This window comes from Caretta caretta, chromosome 1 (genome assembly GCF_965140235.1).
Source record: "Caretta caretta isolate rCarCar2 chromosome 1, rCarCar1.hap1, whole genome shotgun sequence".
In the NCBI taxonomy this organism is placed as follows: Eukaryota; Metazoa; Chordata; order Testudines; family Cheloniidae; genus Caretta; species Caretta caretta.
The window spans coordinates 303,703,188-303,724,963 of NC_134206.1; the positions used below are offsets into that span (position 1 = coordinate 303,703,188).

A 21,776-nucleotide genomic window follows, 5' to 3' on the forward strand; every position below is an offset into this window, starting at 1 on the left:
GAAGTGTTTAGAGCAACCCCCCTCGTTCAGCACAGGGATAGTTGTTGCTACTTCCCAAAACATCAGTCATAGCAATCTGACCCCACCCCCTCCCTTCCAATTTTATTACATTAATTGAGATCAATTAAAGGAATTCATGCACTACACAACTAAAGTAAATATTAATGTGTAACGAGTCAGCTATTTTAATCAGTCAAAAAATCCTGCTAACAAAGAGATTCTGTTTTCCTATTATCAATAAAACAGAAAATTTAAACATGGGTCAGAGTTCTAACCAACTATGGCATAATGCAGAGTATTTTTACAGTTCTACCTTGGATCCAGTTCAACAGTTTGTAGTGCAGAAATAAAACAGGACGTGGTACAGCAGAAAGTCACATTTCCACTGGGTCAAAAAGATCTCATCGCATTTTCTATTGGTTCTCAAGATTCCAAACCAGGGGACTGTCATTGAATGAACCAAACTGGTATCCGACTTCTTGCAGTTGGCAATACCAGGGGCTCTGGAGGCAAGTAACAACAAAAATACCACATAAAAATCATTGTATAATGATCAGAAATGGGGGCATGGGTATTTACCTAACCCACGCAGGCAATCAATAGGTGCCATAAAGCAGGAAGCTTGACCTCTCTTCCATCTGATTTAACTGTAGCTTTTGTTGCTACAAATGTTACTAATATTCATTAAATTATTAAAATCTTTTAAAAATCTTGTCAAACTATTTGTTTCAATAACTTCTTGTAGTAGCCTCTGTAGTATAAATTAACTACATATTGCATAAAATGCCATCTTCCATGACCCTTTAACTTTTTTTCAGATTCTTGGAAGGTCCCCTGGCGCTCGTTTTATGGGGCAAAGTGATTACTAATCATCTTCATCTTCTACAGGGACCAGCTAAAAAGGGAAAGAGTAATTTGGTTCCCAAATATTTATTGGCTTCTCTGTTAAAATTACCAAAGAGGGTGTCAATTTCTGTCAAATGGGGTGGTGCATTTAGGATGTAGACACATGCCCACTAGGAACTGAGCTGAATCACCAACTCATCTCACACAGTTCCACCAAAAAGAATCAGTAGATAACCAATTTCCATAACTTTACTTTTGAGCAGAGATGGATTTGAATCCATAACCTATACTGTGTATCCTTTTTGAGTTGAGGATTCAAAATTAAACACTACTCCAAGTGAAGGTGAATCATCACTTCATAGCAACATTTTCTGATTTTTCTAGTCATTTTTGAAGTATATACAATAATCTTATATGCTCTTAAAATGATGTTGCAAATGGGATAATCATTCATTGAGCAATTCAAGAGGTCTCCCCCAAACCATTTTCTCCTCCCTGAGAGAATCCATTTATTTCAGAGCAGAGTGTGTGTGTGAGTTTAAATTAATTTGTGTTAATTTACACTTATCTATTTAATTCCGTCTGCTGTTTTAGCTACCCCGTCTCCTACATTGATCTGAGAGTTTGGTAATGCCTACTGTAGTTTTTACTAATGTTAATAGTATTGTGAAATAAACAAATTTCATCAAGTTGCTCTGTGTCTTCCACAAATCTTTATTGAAAACATGTAACACTGACCCCAAAATCGACTGCTTGAGACACCATACTATTGACTTCTCTTCACTCCGAGATGAGTTCTGTTCTAAACCGTACAATCAGTTTCTAACTGATGCAAGACTTTACCCTTTAATCCAAGGTAATTTAATTTCTTCAACAGTCTCTTTTGAGAGGACCTGTCAAAAGCTTTTGAAATATTCAAAGAGGCAATCCATGGGATTCCATTTATCTACAATTTTGAAGCCTCCATCATGTTTTGGAATTTTGAGTGACAAAGTAGATTTCTGGTTTTATGAATACCACTCTGTAATCTCTCTGATTTTTCCTTTACAAAATATCCTCCAATGTAGAATTAAGGAACCTACCGTGAGATGTTCTGTGAGGTAAATGGAATATTATACAGCTCGTCATAACCCAGAATTAAACTCTGTGCCTACTGTTGCTTTTCACCTATTAAAGTAAGCTATTTGGAGAGCCCTTTTTAATTTTTTTAAACATCTGACAGCAAAAAATGGTAGAAAATTGTATTCTGACATCTGGAAATAGGATCTTTCAAACACACATACTCAGCATGTATGTTATACCATTCCTAAAAAGAAACACAAAATGAAACCGCAGGGTATTTCCATGCCCGCCATCTGTATTAAGGCTTCCTATTTTTACATTGCAATGTTTTAAAATATGTTTTATTTTTATTGCTGCCACTAACCCATTCCCTTTGCTGACTTTGTCCACATACAGATCATTAACAAAAGGTGGTTGGGAGACAGAGAAGGAAGTAGCAAGTTACTGACATCAGTGGAGTGTGTGGGGTGGTGAGAGTGGAAGTAAACAGAAGGACTAAAGAAAAGACTATGAGGGAAAATGGCAAGATGAAAAGAAAAAAATGGGAACTGTAAAAGAAAGGAGGCGGAGAGAGTACTTTCTCCTTTTTTAACTTCTGCAGAACCTCCTGGATCCCAGCCCTCTTGCCTCTGATAGAGTTGTTCCAACCCCTTTTGTATTCTTGTTGGAGTTTACAAGAGCTTCTGTCATTCTCTCTCAACGGTAGTGAACCTTATGTGAAGAGAAGGGTTAAAGACATGACAGGATGACTCTGAAGAGCCCTCTTTCCCTATCCAGGCCCTGTTACACATTCATTTTACGGATCAACTATTTCACCTTCAGGTTACAGGAGACCAGTCAGTCAAATATTGAGAATGATAATTTCTGGTATTTTTATATCTCCTTGTCCTCTTCCCGCTGAAGAAATTGTGAACTTTCACATTTTGTGTCAAACCCTGGGTAAAAAGAAGATAAATAATTTGACAATTAAATGGAAGAGGGACACATATCTAAGTTGATCTTGAACCTTTATTCCCCCTGTTTTGGTTCACAAGATGATTTACAACCCCGTAACCCTCCAAAACAAGGTTTGACAAGTGAGAAAGAGGACGTTAACAATTCTTTAAACACTCCAGACTAGCTTTGAAATCAGAGATATGCCCACTACAGTAAATCCACAGCAAATCCTTCCTGGATAAAATTGGTGGAGAAGAGGAATATAGAGGTTATTTCATGGAAAAAATAAAGTTTAGAATAAAACACAAGCTGAATATATGAAAAGGCAGGCTAGCGTTATCATCTGGTCTATCCCCCAAAACAGTCATTTGTGAGCACATCAAATGCAGAGGGCATAAAACAAAGGAACAAGCTAAAATGAAGGGAGGGCAGGGAGAGGTTCAAAGTTGCAATCTAAATTACGTCTGCAGTCCTGCACATGCTAAGGATACCACTGATTGGTCTCAAAATAATCTCAAAATTGAGACTGAAGATGAAAATAAAGACAGGGAAAGGAGTTTAACAGGCATGGATATATGCACTGCATGGTAGACCTAAAAGACCAGGGTTTCATCAATACCACTGCAAGCACCAGCTCTTTAAACAAAAAATAAAAAAAACAAAACAAAAGTAATGACTATGATCTTACAACAAGCCTGTGAGGTTGGAAAATTATCCTTGATTTAAAATGAGGAAGCTAAGTTATTTGCCCAAAGTTAGACAAGCAGTCTGTGACTGAGCCAAGAATAGATCCCTGGGCCCCAGACTCCTATCCCGTGTCTTAACCACAAGAACATTCTTCCTTTCGTTGCTTTATGATGCAGATTTAACTAGCAAGACATTGGCAATGTCCTCTACTGGCAAGACATTCAATCAAGAGCAGAGTGACAAGGGCTTGCACCTATTCTTTGTGCGGACATGTCACTTTAAAACATGAACAATTACAAAATATACTGAATCTGCTGTGGAGCACTTTCAGTTTTCCTTCATTTGTGTTTTTATCAACTACTTAAATCAGCCTAGAAATGGGGAGGTGGAAAATTAAGGATACAGTTCAATTCAACACACAGCCAGAAGAACAAAACATGGCAATAACCTAAAAGAACTGCTTTGCATTCATCATTTGCCTATTTAGCCTCCTTGCTCCTATCCTGTATTTTTTTTCCACATTCCTCTCGCTGTAGTTAGTAAATAACATGAGTAAAATTATGGAGACACTGGCTAACAAGGTGTTTGCCACAAACTTGCAAAACTGATCTGAGGCCCTTTGATTAGCATAAAAATAACTGTACATTTAAATATACAGAACTACTTTTTTATGAGACTGAACAGCCACCCAATCCAACAGTTATAATCAAGTCTGAGAAAACGGCTTGCTGTCTCTCCTACCAAATTACCCATCTGGGAAAGATTTGCACTTTCCAGGTCTACATCTTAAGTAAATGATAGTTGTTAGAGAAGGAAGAGACTCACTGGGTCATCTAGAATCGACAATCCTCCTGCCAATGCATGGTTATTTCCTACAGTATACTTTTATAGTGCTTTTTCCAGTCTTGTTTAAATGCCAGTCAGTCACTTTCCTGCAATGATTAATCACACAAACAGGTCTTACCATTAGCAACTCTTTCCTCAGGTTCAGCCTAAGTTTTCTGTTTCTAATTTCAACCCATCACTCCTAGTTTTATCCCTGATGACACCCTAGACATTTTTTCTCAGCTTTGCTGCAAGCAGCCTGGCATTGGTTATCAATGTACCCCTAAAGTGTAATTTGGCTCATGCTCAAATAAATTGGTTAGTCTCTAAGGTGCCACAAGTACTCCTTTTCTTTTTGGTTTACCCAGTTTCTTTCCTAGAAGATAATATGGTCTTGAAACAGGCTGCCAAGGGTCACACATCTCATGTGATACTCACACACTTGGTCATCCTGTTGGACATTCCCACAACCCAGGTGGATCCTCATACATCCTTAGGCTATGGACAAGAGCCTCAGTTTCTTTGGCTGGCTGCTAGAGGCTGCTGTTGTGCAGGATTCCTGAGTCCTGGAGGGAAGGTGGGGGCAGAATGAAGAGCTAAAAAAGAATGAAGAGCTGAGAACACAGTCCTGGGGAAGGGGAAGGCTGGGGGAGGGGGCGGGAAGAAGAGGTATGGCACGGTCTCATAATGGACAGAATGCAGAATATAGGGCTAAAAAGGGATGGAGTAGAATGGGGGAGGCTGCCCTAAGTCCTCCAAACTTTCAACACCCTCAAGTATCTCACTGTCTGTGCACCACAGCCCCCAGGGCTGTGCCTGGCTCTCTCAGTACCAGTTATTTCTTCACTGCAAGTGGAAGAAGTCTGTGCTGTGGCTGTTAAGCTTCCTGCTAATGACCCATTTGGGGATGAAGGAGGAAAAAGCACAGGATCATGTCTTTAAAGATTGTATCATAATAGATACATGTAGAAGGGGACAGAATTAAGGGTGCACAGCCAACCTAGGTTTAGCATTTTCCAACTTTCTAGCAGGTGACTTTGCAAACTTCATGTTACGTTACAAGAGTTTGTGTGTGTGAGATTACAATAAAAATAAAACCTTCCTACAGTTAGCACGTATTGGGGGACGCTAGGCACTAGGGCATGGCTAAAAGGTTACAAGGCCCTACACCTGTAGGTCTCCAGTTTGATGTCTGGTGGCCCTTATCTGAGAGGGGTTAGGTGGGTTCTTAGGTCCAACTACTGCAGCACTAACTCACCACTGTAATTTGCACTAACTGATAGACTCAATAATTCAATGGGTCGTGGAGGGAGAACAACTCATTATCCCAAGCAGAAGCCTCCACCCCGGCCCCTAGATCAGGGATGAGTCATGCTGGCAGGGAAGTGTGTATGTGTTGGAAACTTGCCCTGTCCCTGCCCTGCAAAATAAATAGAAGATTTCATTCTGTAGGGCTGCCCTTCACCACCTGCGAAACACTTGACACCTATGAATCCTCACGTACATGCTGTCCCCCCAGCTAGGCAGAAGAAATGCACGGTACAGTCCACTAAGTAACAAAGCATCATTAAGGCCCTCCTCTTCGGAGCACACCTCCCTGAAAAGGGCTTCCATATATAAAGAAAACATCCTTACAACAAATCATCATCATCATCATTCCATTTATATATTACAATAATGTCCAAATACCTCAGGCAGGATCAAGGGCCAATATAGGAGTCTGAGATTCCAAAACAGTATCTTGAAGAAATAAGAAAATAAATATTCTTTCCCGCTGACACTATATATATTAAGTGCTGTACAAACATATATATATATATATATATATATAAACACACACACATATAAACACACACACACACATTATATTTGTACAGCACTTAACACAATGGGAATCCTAACTGGGGTCTCTAGGTGCTGCCATAATACAAACAGTAACAAATAATAAAAGCAGCTCTGGCTCTCTGCGAAAACTTGTTAAACAAAGAACAACAACAAAAGCTTGCTTCAGGTGCTCTGGAAGTTTATTTTTGTTGAATTGCATTCTCTACCACGCTAAAATGCTTGCCATGTCACCAACTTTGATTTATATGCACATACAAGGTGAGCAGCATTGGCGACTAGAGATTCCCAAACTGAGTCAGACAGAATGTAGTCTACCAAAAAAAAAAAAAAAAAAACCATGGTTCATTATGAGTTAATATTGCCCACAACAGACATTTCCTCCTCAATCCTAAGCACCCAAAGTTGCAGTTACACAAATTCCCTCAAGATTAAGGAAGACATGAAGCAGGGAGAGAATGTAAAACAGCAAGAAATTATGGATTTTTCAGCCAACACAGAAGGTCACTCTGAGACAGCTCTTTGCATCCTTGGGCAGATCTTTAGTGTCATACACATCACCCAGTACGATCAGTCTGGCTTTAGGCTTTATAGAAAACATCATTACCCAGGCAGAGAGAAAGAGATAGTTAAGTAGGAATTTATTCAGAAAAAAGGAAAAAAAGTAGACAGACAACAGTGAATCCAGTTTGTCTTTCCACTCTTACACTTAAGACACAGTCAGACTAACCTACCTCCTACAACAGGAGCAATATTTGAGCCTTGTCTACATTAAGATTTTAGCCACTGGTGTAGCTGCATTGGTGCAAACGTCTAGTGCACACATTCTGCTCTGGTGAAAACTGACTTGCACCAGTGCAGCGCATCTATATCAGAGGTTTTGCACTGGTGCAGCTACACCAGTAATTGATATCTATAGTGTAGACAAACCTTAAGTCTTTGCATGACAAATCTGTATTGCATATCTCACAAGCAGGAGAAAGTTTCATGTTTAAGTGTATTTTTCCATTTTTTTTTAAATCCGTTCTCTGTCCAAAAATTCCCTTTCAAGACTCTCTTAACCTGCTCTATGAAATATCTTATAGAAGGTTGCTAACATGCTTGCATCATTCAGACCCATATTATAGATGTAGTCTCTCATACTGAATCCTAGCTACTAAATAGCATTCTCCTCCACTCAAGCCTTCTGCAAGAGGAAGTGGATAAAGACTTCCAAAATATCCAGGATCAGAGAAAGGCACAATAGACAAAACCAGCTCTGATTATTTAAATTTCAGGTAAATTTTCTTAGCTGATACCAGTACTGAACACATACAATTCCACATACACGTCTATCAGTCCATTTTACTGTAGAAAAAAAAATCTAAAAGCCAACATTGGAATTTCTTGAAGCCTTAACTTTTTTTCTTTAGTGATAAAGCTAATACTCATGCAAAGCTGTTGTTACAACACAACAGAGACTGCTGTAGGCAGAGGCACAAAGCTATTGCTTCCCTTCATGAGGGAATATTTTCACATACTGTTGTGCATTTATTTTTACATAAGACTGGATTTCATTTTTAAACACAGGAAAAATAACTGTGATTTACAGTCTCACGTTTCTCTGGGCAGCCACTTTCCCCCTCAGGTCTAAAGGGAAGCTACAAGCTTGCTTTCATCATAGGGTTGCCAACTTTCTACTTGCACAAAACTGAACATCCTTGCCCCACCCATGCCGCACCCCTTTTCTGAGGCCCCATCCCCCACTCACTCCATTCCCGCTCCCGCCCCCATCGCTCGCTTTCCCCACCCTCACTCATTCGCTCATTTTCACTGGGCTGGCTCAGGGGCTGGGGTGTGGGCTCCAGGGTGGGGCCAGAAATGAGGAGTTCAGAGTGCAGGAGGGGGTTCCAGACTGAGGCAGTGGGTTGGGATGCGAGATGGGGTGAGGGATCCAACTGGGGGTGGGGCCAGGGATGAGGGGTTTGAGGTGTTGGAGGGGGCTCCAGGCTGGGGGGGGTGGAGCCAAGGGGTTCAGAGTATGGGAGGGGGCTCCAGGCTGAGGCAGGGGGTTGGGAGGAGATACAAGCTCTGGGCTGGTGTGCAGGTTTTCGGGTGTGGTCAGAAATGAGGGAGGGGGCTCCAGGCTGGGACCGAGGGGTTTGGAGGGTGGGAGGGGGATCAGGCCTGGGGAAGGGGGTTGTGGTGGGGGGCTTGGGGTGTAGGAGGATGCTCCAGGCTGGGAGTGAGGGGTTCAGAGGGTGGGAGGGAGATCAGTGCTGGGGCACGGGATTGGGGCATGGGAGGGGGTCAGGGGTTCAGGCTCTGGATGGCGCTTACCTCAAGCAGCTCCCAGAAGCAGCGGTATGTCCCCCCTCCAGCTCCTATGCACTGGCTCCTATGCAGGCAGCTCTGTGCACTGCCTGATCCGCAGGCACCGCCCCTGCAGCTCCCATTGGCTGTGGTTCCCGGCCAATGGGAGCTGCAGGGGCAGCAATTGGGGTGGGGGCAGCATGCGGAGCCTCCTGGGAGCCCCTACGCGTAGGAGGGATATGCTGTCTCCTTCCTGGGAGCCACACAACATGGAGGCTAGCAGGGAGCCTGCCAGCCCCGCTGCGTGGCATCGCCAATGGTGCTGACTGGAGCCACCAGGAACCCTTTTCAACCAGGTGTTCCAGTCAAGAACCGGACACCTGGTCACTCTATTTCATCATAACGTAATTTAACAAGCCATAGAGACTAACCAATTTATTTGAGCATGAGCTTTCGTGAGCTACAGCTCACTTCATCGGATGCATACCGTGGAAACTACAGAAGACATTATATACACACAGAGACCATGAAACAATACCTCCTCCCAAATCCAGGTTCTCTCACTCCCTCACCCCCCTCCAAAAACCACACACACAAACTCACTCTCCTGCTGGTAACAGCTTATCCAAAGTGACCACTCTCCCTACAATGTGCATGATAATCATTTCCAGCACAGATCCAGGCTTTCTCACCCCCCCCCTCCCCGGGGAACACATACACACACAAACTCACTCTCCTGCTGGCACTAGCTCATCCAAACTGACCACTCTCCAAGTTTAAATCCAAGTTTAACCAGAACGTCGGGGGGCGGGAGGGGTAGGAAAAAGCAAGGGGAAATAGGCTACCTTGCATAATGACTTAGCCACTCCCAGTCTCTATTTAAGCCTAAATTAATAGTATCCAATTTGCAAATGAATTCCAATTCAGCAGTTTCGCGCTGGAGTCTAGATTTGAAGTTTTTTTGTTGTAAGATAGCGACCTTCATGTCTGTGATTGCGTGACCAGAGAGATTGAAGTGTTCTCCGACTGGTTTATGAATGTTATAATTCTTGACATCCGATTTGTGTCCATTTATTCTTTTACGTAGAGACTGTCCAGTTTGACCAATGTACATGGCAGAGGGGCATTGCTGGCACATGATGGCATATATCACATTGGTGGATGTGCAGGTGAACGAACCTCTGATAGTGTGGCTGATGTTATTAGGCCCTGTGATGGTGTCCCCTGAATAGATATGTGGGCACAGTTGGCAACGGGCTTTGTTGCAAGGATAGGTTCCTGGGTTAGTGGTTCTGTTGTGTGGTATGTGGTTGTTGGTGAGTATTTGCTTCAGGTTGGGGGGCTGTCTGTAGGCAAGGACTGGCCTGTCTCCCAAGATTTGTGAGAGTGTTAGGCCATCCTTCAGGATAGGTTGTAGATCCTTAATAATGCATTGGAGGGGTTTTAGTTGGGGGCTGAAGGTGACGGCTAGTGGAGAGTGGTCAGTTTGGATGAGCTATTGCCAGCAGGAGAGTGAGTTTGTGTGTGTGGTTTTTGGAGGGGGGTGAGGGGGTGAGAGAACCTAGATTTGTGCAGGAAATGGCCCACCTTGATTATCATACACATTGTGAAGAGAGTGGTCACTTTGGATGGGCTATTACCAGCAGGAGAGTGAGTCTGGGGGGTGGGGGGGTGGGCGGAGTGTGAGAAAACCTGGATTTGTGCTGGAAATGGCCCAACTTGATGATCACTTTGGATAAGCTATTACCAGCAGGAGAGTGAGTTTGTGTGTGTATGGGGGTGGGGGGGGTAAGAAAACCTGGATTTGTGCTGGAAATGGCCCACCTTGATTATCATGCACATTGTAGGGAGAGTGGTCACTTTGGATAAGCTATTACCAGCAGGAGAGTGAGTTTGTGTGTGTGGTTTTTGGAGGGGGGTGAGGGAGTGAGGGAACCTGGATTTGGGAGGAGGTATTGTTTCATGGTCTCTGTGTGTATATAATGTCTTCTGTAGTTTCCACGGTATGCATCCGATGAAGTGAGCTGTAGCTCATGAAATCTCATGCTCAAATAAATTGGTTAGTCTCTAATGTGCCACAAGTACTCCTTTTCTTTTTGCGAAGACAGACTAACACGGCTATTACTCTGAAACCTGTTAACAAGCCATGTAACTTTCAATAAATTAGAGCCAGCATCCCACAGCTAATAATTATTCAGTCTGTGTGGTATGGCGGCAGCACACAAATCACTGGATCAAACTTAAGAACGTAGTTTCCTTGATAGTTTCTGAAACCTGAACTTCATGTATATTCTAGCACAGGATAAATAAAGACAAAAGCCAAACATACCATTCCACACTAAATCAGTTCTTTCATCTTCAGCACTATAGAGTTGTGATTATAAATGACATCTTAGTAAAGCATAAAGAACACACTTCCACCATTAGGCTGCTTGCTCGTAAAATTACCTTTCACTACAGAGATATTAGCAGGCAGATTTATTTCAATAGCTTACATACCACAAGAAGGGAAGTCTGAACTAGTTCTGCACATTTTTCATGCATGCTTTGCAGATCCAAGACATGTGGTTTCCTTGATTATTTATAGTACTCCACTTAAAGACCCTCTGGACGAGGTTTTTGCACACAAGTTTTAAAAAACCTAAATATGCCAAGCTGGTCTGGTTTCTGGACATACTTCCAAAAAAAAAATATATCTATCTCAAGAGAATAAAATCAATATTCACACTAATTTTTATTAATTAATCTGAGTCTTAAAGAACTCTACACTCTTTTGTTACTAAAATAAGATTAAAAGAATATCAAAACCCATTTTCCATGTCAAATAGTTGCTGCTAATAGACATTCACTTAGATGGAGATTTGAAATTCGTACTTTGAAAATTGTTAACAGCATACATTAGTCTGTGCTTCTTTTAAACAATCTTTTCTGCCCAAAGTATTTGTTAGTCTCAATGTCTTGATCTTCCATAAAGAGAATGCAAAATATTTTTAACAAAAATATGACTGGATATGACCATAGAATCATAGAATATCAGGGTTGGAAGGGACCTCAGGAGGTCATCTACTCCAACCCCCTGCTCAAAGCAGGACCAATCCCCAACTAAATCAACCCAGCCAGAGCTTTGTCAAGCCTAACCTTAAAAACTTCTAAGAAAGGAGATTCCACCACCTCCCTAGGTAACGCATTCCAGTGTTTCACCACCCTCCTAGTGAAAAAGTTTTTCCGAATATCCAACCTAAACCTCCCCCCTGCAACTTGAGACCATTACTCCTCGTTCTGTCATCAGCTATCCCTGAGAACAGTCTAGATCCATCCTCTTTGGAACCCCCTTTCAGGTAGTTGAAAGCAGCTATCAAATCCCCCCTCATTCTTCTCTTCTGCAGACTAAACAATCCCAGTTCCCTCTGTCATAAATATAAAGGGAAGGGTAAACCCCTTTGAAATCCCTCCTGGCCAGGGGAAAGCTCCTCTCACCTGTAAAGGGTTAAGAAGCTAAAGGTAACCTCGCTGGCACCTGACCAAAATGACCAATGAGGAGACAAGATACTTTCAAAAGCTGGGAGGAGGGAGAGAAACAAAGGGTCTGTGTCTGTCTGTAGTCGTCTTGGCCAGGGACAGAACAGGAATGGAGTCTTAGAACTTTTAGTAAGTAATCTAGCTAGGTATGTGTTAGATTATGATTTCTTTAAATGGCTGAGAAAAGAATTGTGCTGAATAGAATAACTATTTCTGTCTGTATATCTTTTTTGTAACTTAAGGTTTTGCCTAGAGGGGTTCTCTATGTTTTTGAATCTAATTACCCTGTAAGATATCTACCATCCTGATTTTACAGGGGGGATTTCTTTATTTCTATTTACTTCTATTTTTTATTAAAAGTCTTCTTGTAAAAACTGAATGCTTTTTCATTGTTCTCAGATCCAAGGGTTTGGGTCTGTGGTCACCTATGCAAATTGGTGAGGCTTTTTATCCAACATTTCCCAGGAAAGGGGGGGTGCAAGTGTTGGGAGGATTGTTCATAGTTCTTAAGATCCAAGGGTCTGGGTCTGTAGTCACCTAGGCAAATTGGTGAGGCTTTTTACCAAACCTTGTCCAGGAAGTGGGGTGCAAGGTTTTGGGAAGTATTTTGGGGGGAAAGATGCGTCCAAACAGCTCTTCCCCAGTAACCAGTATTAGTTTGGTGGTGGTAGCGGCCATTCCAAGGATAACGGGTGTAATATTTTGTACCTTGGGGAAGTTTTGACCTAAGCTGGTAAAGATAAGCTTAGGAGGTTTTTCATGCAGGTCCCCACATCTGTACCCTAGAGTTCAGAGTGGGGGAGGAACCTTGACACCCTCAGCCTCTCCTCATAAGTCATGTGTTCCAGTCCCCTAATCATTTTTGTTGCCCTCCGCTGGACTCTTTCCAATTTTTCCACATCCTTCTTGAAGTGTGGGGCCCAAAACTGGACACAGTACTCCAGATGAGGCCTCACCAATGTCGAATAGAGGGGAACGATCACGTCCCTCGATCTGCTCGCTATGCCCCTACTTATACATCCCAAAATGCCATTGGCCTTCTTGGCAACAAGGGCACGCGGTTGACTCATATCCAGCTTCTTGTCCACTGTAACCCCTAGGTCCTTTTCCGCAGAACTGCTGCCGAGCCATTCCGTCCCTAGTCTGTAGCGGTGCATGGGATTCTTCCGTCCTAAGTGCAGGACTCTGCACTTGTCCTTGTTGAACCTCATCAGATTTCTTTTGGCCCAATCCTCTAATTTGTCTAGGGCCCTCTGTATCCTATCCCTACCCTCCAGCATATCTACCTCTCCTCCCAGTTTAGTGTCATCTGCAAACTTGCTGAGGGTGCAATCCACACCATCCTCCAGATCATTTATGAAGATATTGAACAAAACCGGCCCCAGGACCAACCCTTGGGGCATTCCACTTGATACCGCCTGCCAACTAGACATGGAGCCATTGATCACTACCCGCTGAGCCCGACAATCTAGCCAACTTTCTATCCACCTTATAGTCCATTCATCCAGCCCATACTTCATACTGATGCTGCTACTTTATTTCCAAAAGTACTCAACAAAGACTTTGGCCATCTTTTTCTCATTTGATCAACATGCCTGACACCACTGAATGTGCAGAAGACGAACATGTTTGATTTTATTGCATGTGAAGCTGGTGAGGAAGGGGGATGGGAAAAAAATCAATAGGGCAGTGCAAGGAGGGAGCTGAACAACTGAACTCTGTCCCATTTTCTATGTAAAGTAGGTTAGTAAAGTTATCACAGCCAAAAGCAAACAAATTCTTTACTAAAAAAGAAAAGGAGTACTTGTGGCACCTGAGAGACTAACAAATTTATTTGAGCATAAATAAATTTTTTAGTCTCTAAGGTGCCACAAGTACTCCTTTTCTTTTTGCAAATACAGACTAACACGGCTGCTACTCAAACCAAATTCTTTACTAAAGTTTTTCAGCATTTAAAATCTGCTTGACTTTTTCACCTTCCTCGTTCCCCCACCCCCAAATTGCAACCAAGCTATTAATGTACTAATTAAAAAACCCTAGGTAGCTATATTACCTATATAGTAATTGCACATGAACAGAAAGGTTTAAAAGAAGGTAAGTGAAACTAGTGATTAATGTTAAGAGAATACTTACAAGGAATAGTAGTATATAGTCTACACATGGAATATTCAATAAAAAAAATGTAACAAGTGAAACTGATTTTTGTTAAAAGAAAAGGAGTACTTGTGGCACCTTAGAGACTAACCAATTTATTTGAGCATGAGCTTTCGTGAGCTACAGCTCACTTCATCAGCTCATGCTCAAATAAATTGGTTAGTCTCTAAGGTGCCACAAGTACTCCTTTTCTTTTTGCGAATACAGACTAACACGGCTGTTCCTCTGAAACCTGATTTTTGTTGTTTCTCAATATTTTAAGAATCCTCAAAAAAGATGTTTGAACAGACCAGTTTCAGAGATATATATACACACACACACAAAAGCAGGTATGTGTTTTCGTATCTTGCTTTTCCTCACTAGTATTATTTATAAAGAAAGAACTCTTCCAGTAACAAAAAATAGTAGAACCACCTCAGAGTTACGAACAGCATGGGAATGGAGGTTATTCCTAACTCTGAAATGTTCGTAACTCTGAACAAAATGTTTGGGTTGTTCTTTCAAAAGTTTACAACTGAACATTGACTTAATACAACTTTGGAACTTTACTATGCAGAAGAAAAATGCTGCTCCCCTCTCTCCCCTTTTTAGTACGTTTAACACAGTACTGTTCTGTATTTGCTTTGGCGGGGGGGCAGGGCGTGTCTCTGCTGCTGCCTGATTGCGTACTTCGGTTCCAAATGAAGTGTGTGGCTGACGGTTCAATTTGTAACTCTGGTGTTCATAGCTCTGAGATTCTACTGTACACAGTCCATTCTACGCAATATATGCTTATGAAGCATCCTTGTCATACATTACACAGGCACTCCCAATACCGTATAGCATAACGCACTAGCCATGTCAGCAGTAATGCTTTGTCTTCACCAAATCCCTTAAATCTCACCATTACTGAAACAAAATTAACAATTTTGCTCATAAGTGCACCAAACTCTGCGTACACTCAGGTTGATCTATAAAAGCACGAATGATGCATGAAGTACTTTGCCTTGTACAATGTTGAGCAAGGAGCTAGGGAAGTACACTTTAGTTGAAGCAGTGCCATCCCAGACCTTGAATAACTGCTCTATCACCACCTTGTTTCACTGCAATTGTTCAGTGCACAACCACCTCTGCATGGAGAACCCATGACAACTGAATACAATATTAAATTGAGAAACTTTTTTACAAGGTTTATTACTGCTACGGTAGGTTTGTAAAGGTTATAGTCATTAGTTTCTGTACTTATTAGCATGTATAATGAGAGCTATAGTCTCCTGCTGATACACCTGTGTAGCTATTGTTATAGCTGAAGACAGATGCAAGAGGCCCAATTCTGTGAGGCACTGAGCAACTGGAACTCCTACTGACTTTAATGGGAGTTCAGGGTACTTGGCACATTGTAGAATTGGGCTGAAAAAGGGAAATTGCCCCCTGCAGGATTATAAACTGAAAAATAATTTTAACAGAGAGTTAACTGGATTTAGGAGACCATTAATTCACAGGACGTTCCCCCCCCCCCCCCGCAACAGTTTGTATAAATTAATTTAATGATTATAAATGCACTGGTTGAACAAGCGCTCAGTTCCCAAAAAAAAAGCTGTCTAGTGGGGCTGTATGAACCCGAGTAACAAGACCGAGTTTTTCACCTCTAAATCATCAATCTGAAAGCTACAAGATTAACAGTGATTAACTTTCCCCTCATGATGGCTGTTCAATAGCCTGTGCAAAATGAATTGGTGATCTTGAATGAGTTCCGAACAGACAGACACTCATGTCACAAAAACAATTACTGGCTCCCTCATTGGCAGTCTCAAAGAGGCATGGAGACTGAAGTAACCGCTTGTCCTTAGAGAAGATCCATCCAGGTTAGGGTTTGGGCATATTGGCAAGGAAGAGAGCTTGGACTCTTGGTGCCTGTACTTTACCTGCCCTGGAGAAAAAAAGACTTCAGTTTCCTGGGTTATCAATCCACACCTTCACAACCAACACAATTCACAGTTTACTAAAACAAAAACAGAACCACCAAAAAAAACCATGGTAATTTAAAACACAAAATAAAATGCATGTGCTACCTGGCTCACAATGGAGCTATTGCCACAGATACAATAAAAAGTATTTTCTAGTACAGGGAAAGTTAAGATTGTTACATCTGAAACTTTCCAGATACTTTAGTGTAAAGGCTTTAATTAAGCAGAAACAAAGTGGAGAATAATATTGCTTAATATCCTGTTTACCTTCAGGTGAAATGAGGGAGAATTAATTCTTTAACTCGGAGACAATATACGAAGGAAAGATTAAGTATAACTATGATTTTTTAATCTCACTCACACTAATTAGGATTTTATTCAGACATTCTTAATTGATGTACAGCATCGGCTAGCCTAAGAGTTTTGGTGCCTATGGATCACTGTCCAGTTTTCACCTTCCTTCCCACAAAGCTTACACATCTACAATATTTTATAAAGAAAATTAGCTAGGAAGCTAATAAAGGAAATAAACTAAGTGGACTCCAAAACACTTATGCTGCTCACCAGGATTTATTCCAAGACAGGAGGAGGAAATGAAATAATGCATGATCATAGAGGGCGATCAGCCCAAATTGATGTATGTAAGATTCAGAGACAGCATAAAGGATGGGATGCAGGGGAAGGTCTTTCTGCCCCATTTTGGCTTCTTTACAACGTATAATAAGACAAGTTTTCTGTTTTGCTTACAATCCCCCTCCCCGCCCATACAAAGAAGAATGGGAGGGGGAGGACTCTCAGTGGTGGCGGACTGTGTTCACACACATGCTTTTAAAAACACAAACACAAGAAATTCAGATTTTGGCGACCCTGTTTTCCTGCAAGTCTCTAGGGATGGCAGGAGAACGGGTAGGATATCAATCAAGTGATGCCTGACAGAGAGTGTAAGTGATCTGTTTGATGGGAGGTTCAACATCCTCTGTCTCTTCAATCATAGACTGAAAAGCTCCCATTACACAGAATCCCCTAAGAAAACATCTAGCAAAGCCATAGAAAACCAAGCTTGACATTCCTGATAGTTTAAGATAAAACTGCAAGAAGCAAAAAAAGCCAAACTTTTCAAGCTTTCTTTATTCATCATACAGCAGGAATTCAGGGGGAGGCCAACAATCCCTATTTCTATCTCCTTTGTAGGTCACTTATCAGGTAAAATCCTATTTTCTACATTTTCAGATTCACCAGTCCAGGGCACTATTTGGATCTGCATAGCAATCTCCTTTAGCTGAAATTAACAGGGAAGGGAAAATTACGATTACCACCATTCTGAGAATTCATTAGCTTCTGAAAAGGGAAGTTGGGACCAATAGATTATCCCCTTACATACTCTCTGCAGTTTTACTACAACAGATTAAATGATCTAATGGGTTTTACACAGTGCCTACTGCAGGGCTTTTTACACCTCCCTCTGAAGTATCTGGCTCCGGGCACTCTTGCAGACAGGATATTGGGCTAGACGGAATTCCTATATTCCTAGAGCTAGAGGGGCTTAAAAGCTTTTCTTCACCTATTTATAGTTATTAATAACAGGAACATCTCATCTCCTGAATTGTCAGCTAAGAAAATTTTCTTGCCTTCTGCGGAGCTTTCCACAATCAGGCCTCTTGGCCCAGTAAGTCATTATAAAGCACTAGTGCCAGGAAGGAACCAAGAGTAACGTACAGGTCTGGATGAATTCCCCACTTCATGGCAATATTGGCCTGCTAACAATATTGGCACCACAGAGTGAATGGGGTTTGGGAAAGCTGAAGAGGCTGAACCCATGCCTATTCACTGTATCTACATGTAGGATACATGCAAGACCTTCCCTCCTGCCTCTTGGTCCTCTCCCTCCCTCCCACAGTTAGGAGTGTTTTAACAAGGGGAGCGGTGAGGAAACTATGCAAATGCACTTAAAGTAGATGAGCTAGAAGCAGTCAGAGTAGCATGAAGTAAACGTCTACTGCGGGATTTCAATCTCTTGATTTTCTTTGAAATAATCAGAGAATTTTCTTTCCTCAGAGCTGGAGTCAAAACTGGTAACATGGTTATTGGCTGGGCAGAGTGAAGAAAGCTTCCCCCCTGGTTTCAGGTTACCATGATTGGGTAGGAAGGGTATTTTGTTTGTTTTGCTGCTACGGGACAGTCCAAGTATTATTTAGACTAAGTTCTTTGTGGCATCTTTTTGTTGTGTCTTTATACAGCACCTAGCCCATGCCTCAGGCTCCCAGAAAGTACCACAATATGAACAACCTAACAATGATTAATTTGATGGTAATTTAAATTTTTTGGACTGAACATTACAGTAACAGTCTCAGAGCCAGCTGGGGACAAGGGATGAAAAAACTGGAAAAAAATTAACCTTCCTCCCTAAAAAAGTAAAGCAAGAGTGCTGGCATGAAGCTGAAGACACCCAGAATGTGTGTCATAAATATAAAGGGAAGGGTAAACACCTTTAAAATCCGTCCTGGCCAGAGGAAAAACCTTTTCACCTGTAAAGGGTTAAGAAGCTAGGAACCTCGCTGGCACCTGACCAAAATGACCAATGAGGAGACAAGATATTGTCAGAGCTGGAGGGGGGGAGAAACAAAGGCTCTCTCTGTCTGTGTGATGCTTTTGCCGGGAACAGAAAAGGAATGGAGTCTTAGAACTTAGTAAGTAATCTAGCTAGATATGCGTTAGATTCTGTTTTGTTTAAATGGCTGATAAAATAGCTGTGCTGAATGGAATGTATATTCCTATTTTTGTGTCTTTTTGTAACTTAAGGTTTTGCCTAGAGGGATTCTCTATGTTTTGAATCTGATTACCCTGTAAGGTATTTACCATCCTGATTTTACAGAGGTGATTCTTTTACTTTTTCTTCAATTAAAATTCTTATTTTAAGAACCTGATTGCTTTTTCATTGTTCTTAAGATCCAAGGGTTTGGGTCTGTGTTGACTTACGCAAATCGGTGAGGATTTTTATCAAGCCTTCCCCAGGAAAGGGGGTGTAGGGTTTGGGTAGGATTTGGGGGGGAAAGACGTTTCCAAGCGGGCTCTTTCCTGGTTATATATCTGTTAGACGCTTTGTGGTGGCAGCAATAAAGTACAAGGGCAAAAAGGTAAATGAGTTTGTACCTTGGGGAAGTTTAACCTAAGCTTATAAAAATAAGCTTAGGGGGTTTTCATGCAGGTCCCCACATCTGTACCCTAGAATTCAGAGTGGGGAAGGAACCTTGACAATGTGCAAAAATGATTTGGCCTGTAAATTACTGAAGAAATCCTGCCTACGAGGAAAGTCGGAAAGTAACCCGCCAGTCCCGGATTATTGGTTCAAACTGTAGAAACATTGTTTTATCTCCCTTGCAAGACAGAGGGCCAAGCCTTCCCAGCAACATCTAGGGAAAAAGAAAATGGTTTCAGTTCAAGGGCCATTCTGTATATCTTCTGAGCAGCATTTCCCTGGGTTTTCCAGAACCATAAGTATAGGCAGAGGAGGCCCAGATAGGAGCATCAGAAACATTATATTTTCTGCCCTTGCATTTTCACTGCAGTACCTTTAAATAATGCATGCACGTTACACAGGAACCCTAGTGTTCTCCAGTCCAACGTCCAATACTGGCACTTGTGCTTTGACTCATTTAATTCAATGTACAAACTGGGCTTGGCATAGTACTTTGAAAACAAAATGAACTGCGCAAGTGAAAAAGCCCCCTAAGCCTGTCCGTAAGGCCACTATTCTCTTCTCATTCAAATCCTTCTTTAAGAAAGGATTTGATGCAATACCTACCACAAATAAGCCAATTAACAATGGCTAAATAGAGGGACATATGGGGATAGTTTATATGATTATTCTGGTTAAGAGCCAAGGAAATGACAAGGCATGTGCCAACATATCCCCTTTATATCTTTTTAGATCACAGGCCAACATTTTCAAGAGTGACTAGAGCAAGGCGTGCCAGATTGGAAACATCTTTAAGGGGTCCTTTTCAGAAGGGCAAAGCACTTCACCGTCTGCCGGGGGGTGGGGGCAGGAGAAACAGGCTTTTTAAGATGCCTCAAAATTGGGTACCCAAAAATCACTAGTCACTTGAAAACCTTGGCCATAAACGCCTAGGGATCTTCCTATATGTCCATATAGCACCTATCATCATTTGGTGCTACTGTAATATAATTCAGCACTATTATCTGCTCTTTGAAGCCTTTAATCATGAATGACACATTATCAACATCTGCTTGAATATTTCCTCACCACTGGCAAAAAAACCAAACCAAACCAAACAAAAAACCATACACACACACACACAACACACATGCAGTCCACATAGAACTATCTAGCTAAAGTATTCTTCATATGACACTGATTGCTGTAGTAAGTAGATGGAAAACACAGTTAAGATAGGCATATAACTACTAATTAATGACTTTGTTCTTGCCATCCTGGGTTGAACTAAACTTCAGTGGCACTATTATGCAATTTTTTTAAGTACTGCAGAACCCTTCTCTATATCTTTCACAGTCCAGTTGCTAAAATACATCACACTGATGGCTTGCATTACAGTATTTGATCAAACCAACAAAAGAATTAATGTTGTGAACAATGAAGATATCATAGCAATCATAACTGAAAGTAGTAAAAAAGCATAAGTGTTCATTGGAGCAGAGAAAATGACACCTACTTTCACTAGTATTTCAGAAAGGAAAAGTCAAAACCAAAACACAATGATGTGGTCAGTTATCTTAAATCCAAATAGAAAACCACCTATGCTTTACAGAAAGAGCAATTTGCCACAGCATTATCTCATTTGAGATGGACTTCTGAAGTAACTGTAAGATGTGCTTGAGACACAGCTTGAAGAGAAAGCAAGTCCACAAGAATTATTGTTTGAACAAGAAATTGGTGGATCTTTATCATGAATTGCTTACGTGTTAATGGAAAACACCATATATGGGTAAAAGAAATAAGAAAAAACCTATACTAATGGTAAAGTAGGGTTTTTGTACCATATTATAAGGGATATCTACTTAGTTTTATACAACAATGTGTACCTATTGCCTAAACAGGAATTAATGCTTGATTGTTTCAAAATCAGAGATATATTATTGCAGAAATCTCCTCTCTTCTTAGGGAATCATCTTTACAGAACTCTACTAGGTTAAATTCACCTTGTTATTGCACTCAAAATCAAGTCTTTCTTCAATTCGGTTGGTTATTTATCTAGTCGCTATCTTCCAACTCAAAGAATCATTAGTGTAACAAAGTGTTATCACACTATAATGATCACTGTCCAAAAATCTAAGTTTGTTAAGCAATCATACATCAGACAGTACAATCCTTATTCTGACATGTAGCATTAAACAAAGGTGCTACATTACCCACAGATCTGTTCTAGGCATGAGACATTAAAGTTAAACGGAGGTGCCTATGGCCCACTCCCGAAGACAGTGCGGGCGGGTAAAAGTCAGTGAGCTCTGCGATTTCCATGAAAATGGCCTCTTTTCCCCAGAATCTAACCAGATAACCCTTCAAAACAGCCAGGAAGCCAGATAAATACAGTGTAATAATTTATTTTTGTAGGTGTGTGTGCATGCACATGTGTTCTTCTCTTCATCACTCAACTCCTCATTTCACCATTTGATTTTTTTTGTTCTCAC

At 41.3% G+C, this 21,776-nt stretch overlaps 1 protein-coding gene across 7 annotated transcripts in view; it reads right to left on the minus strand.

Moving 5' to 3' along the window:
* Window positions 1-21,776, minus strand: part of DOCK4 (dedicator of cytokinesis 4) — a 414,714-nt gene that overhangs the window by 296,467 nt on the left and 96,471 nt on the right. Inside the window, exons 1-2 of one of the 7 annotated variants that reach the window (XM_048836084.2) lie at window positions 2,725-2,831; window positions 314-503 (exon numbers count right to left, since the gene is read on the minus strand). The exons of 5 other annotated variants lie outside the window; for them this stretch is intronic. The gene's annotated coding sequence lies outside the window, so the exon portion shown is untranslated. Of the gene's footprint in view, window positions 1-313; window positions 504-2,724; window positions 2,832-21,776 lie in introns of those variants that run through there. One more of the 7 variants, XM_048836083.2, reaches the window with a different exon arrangement.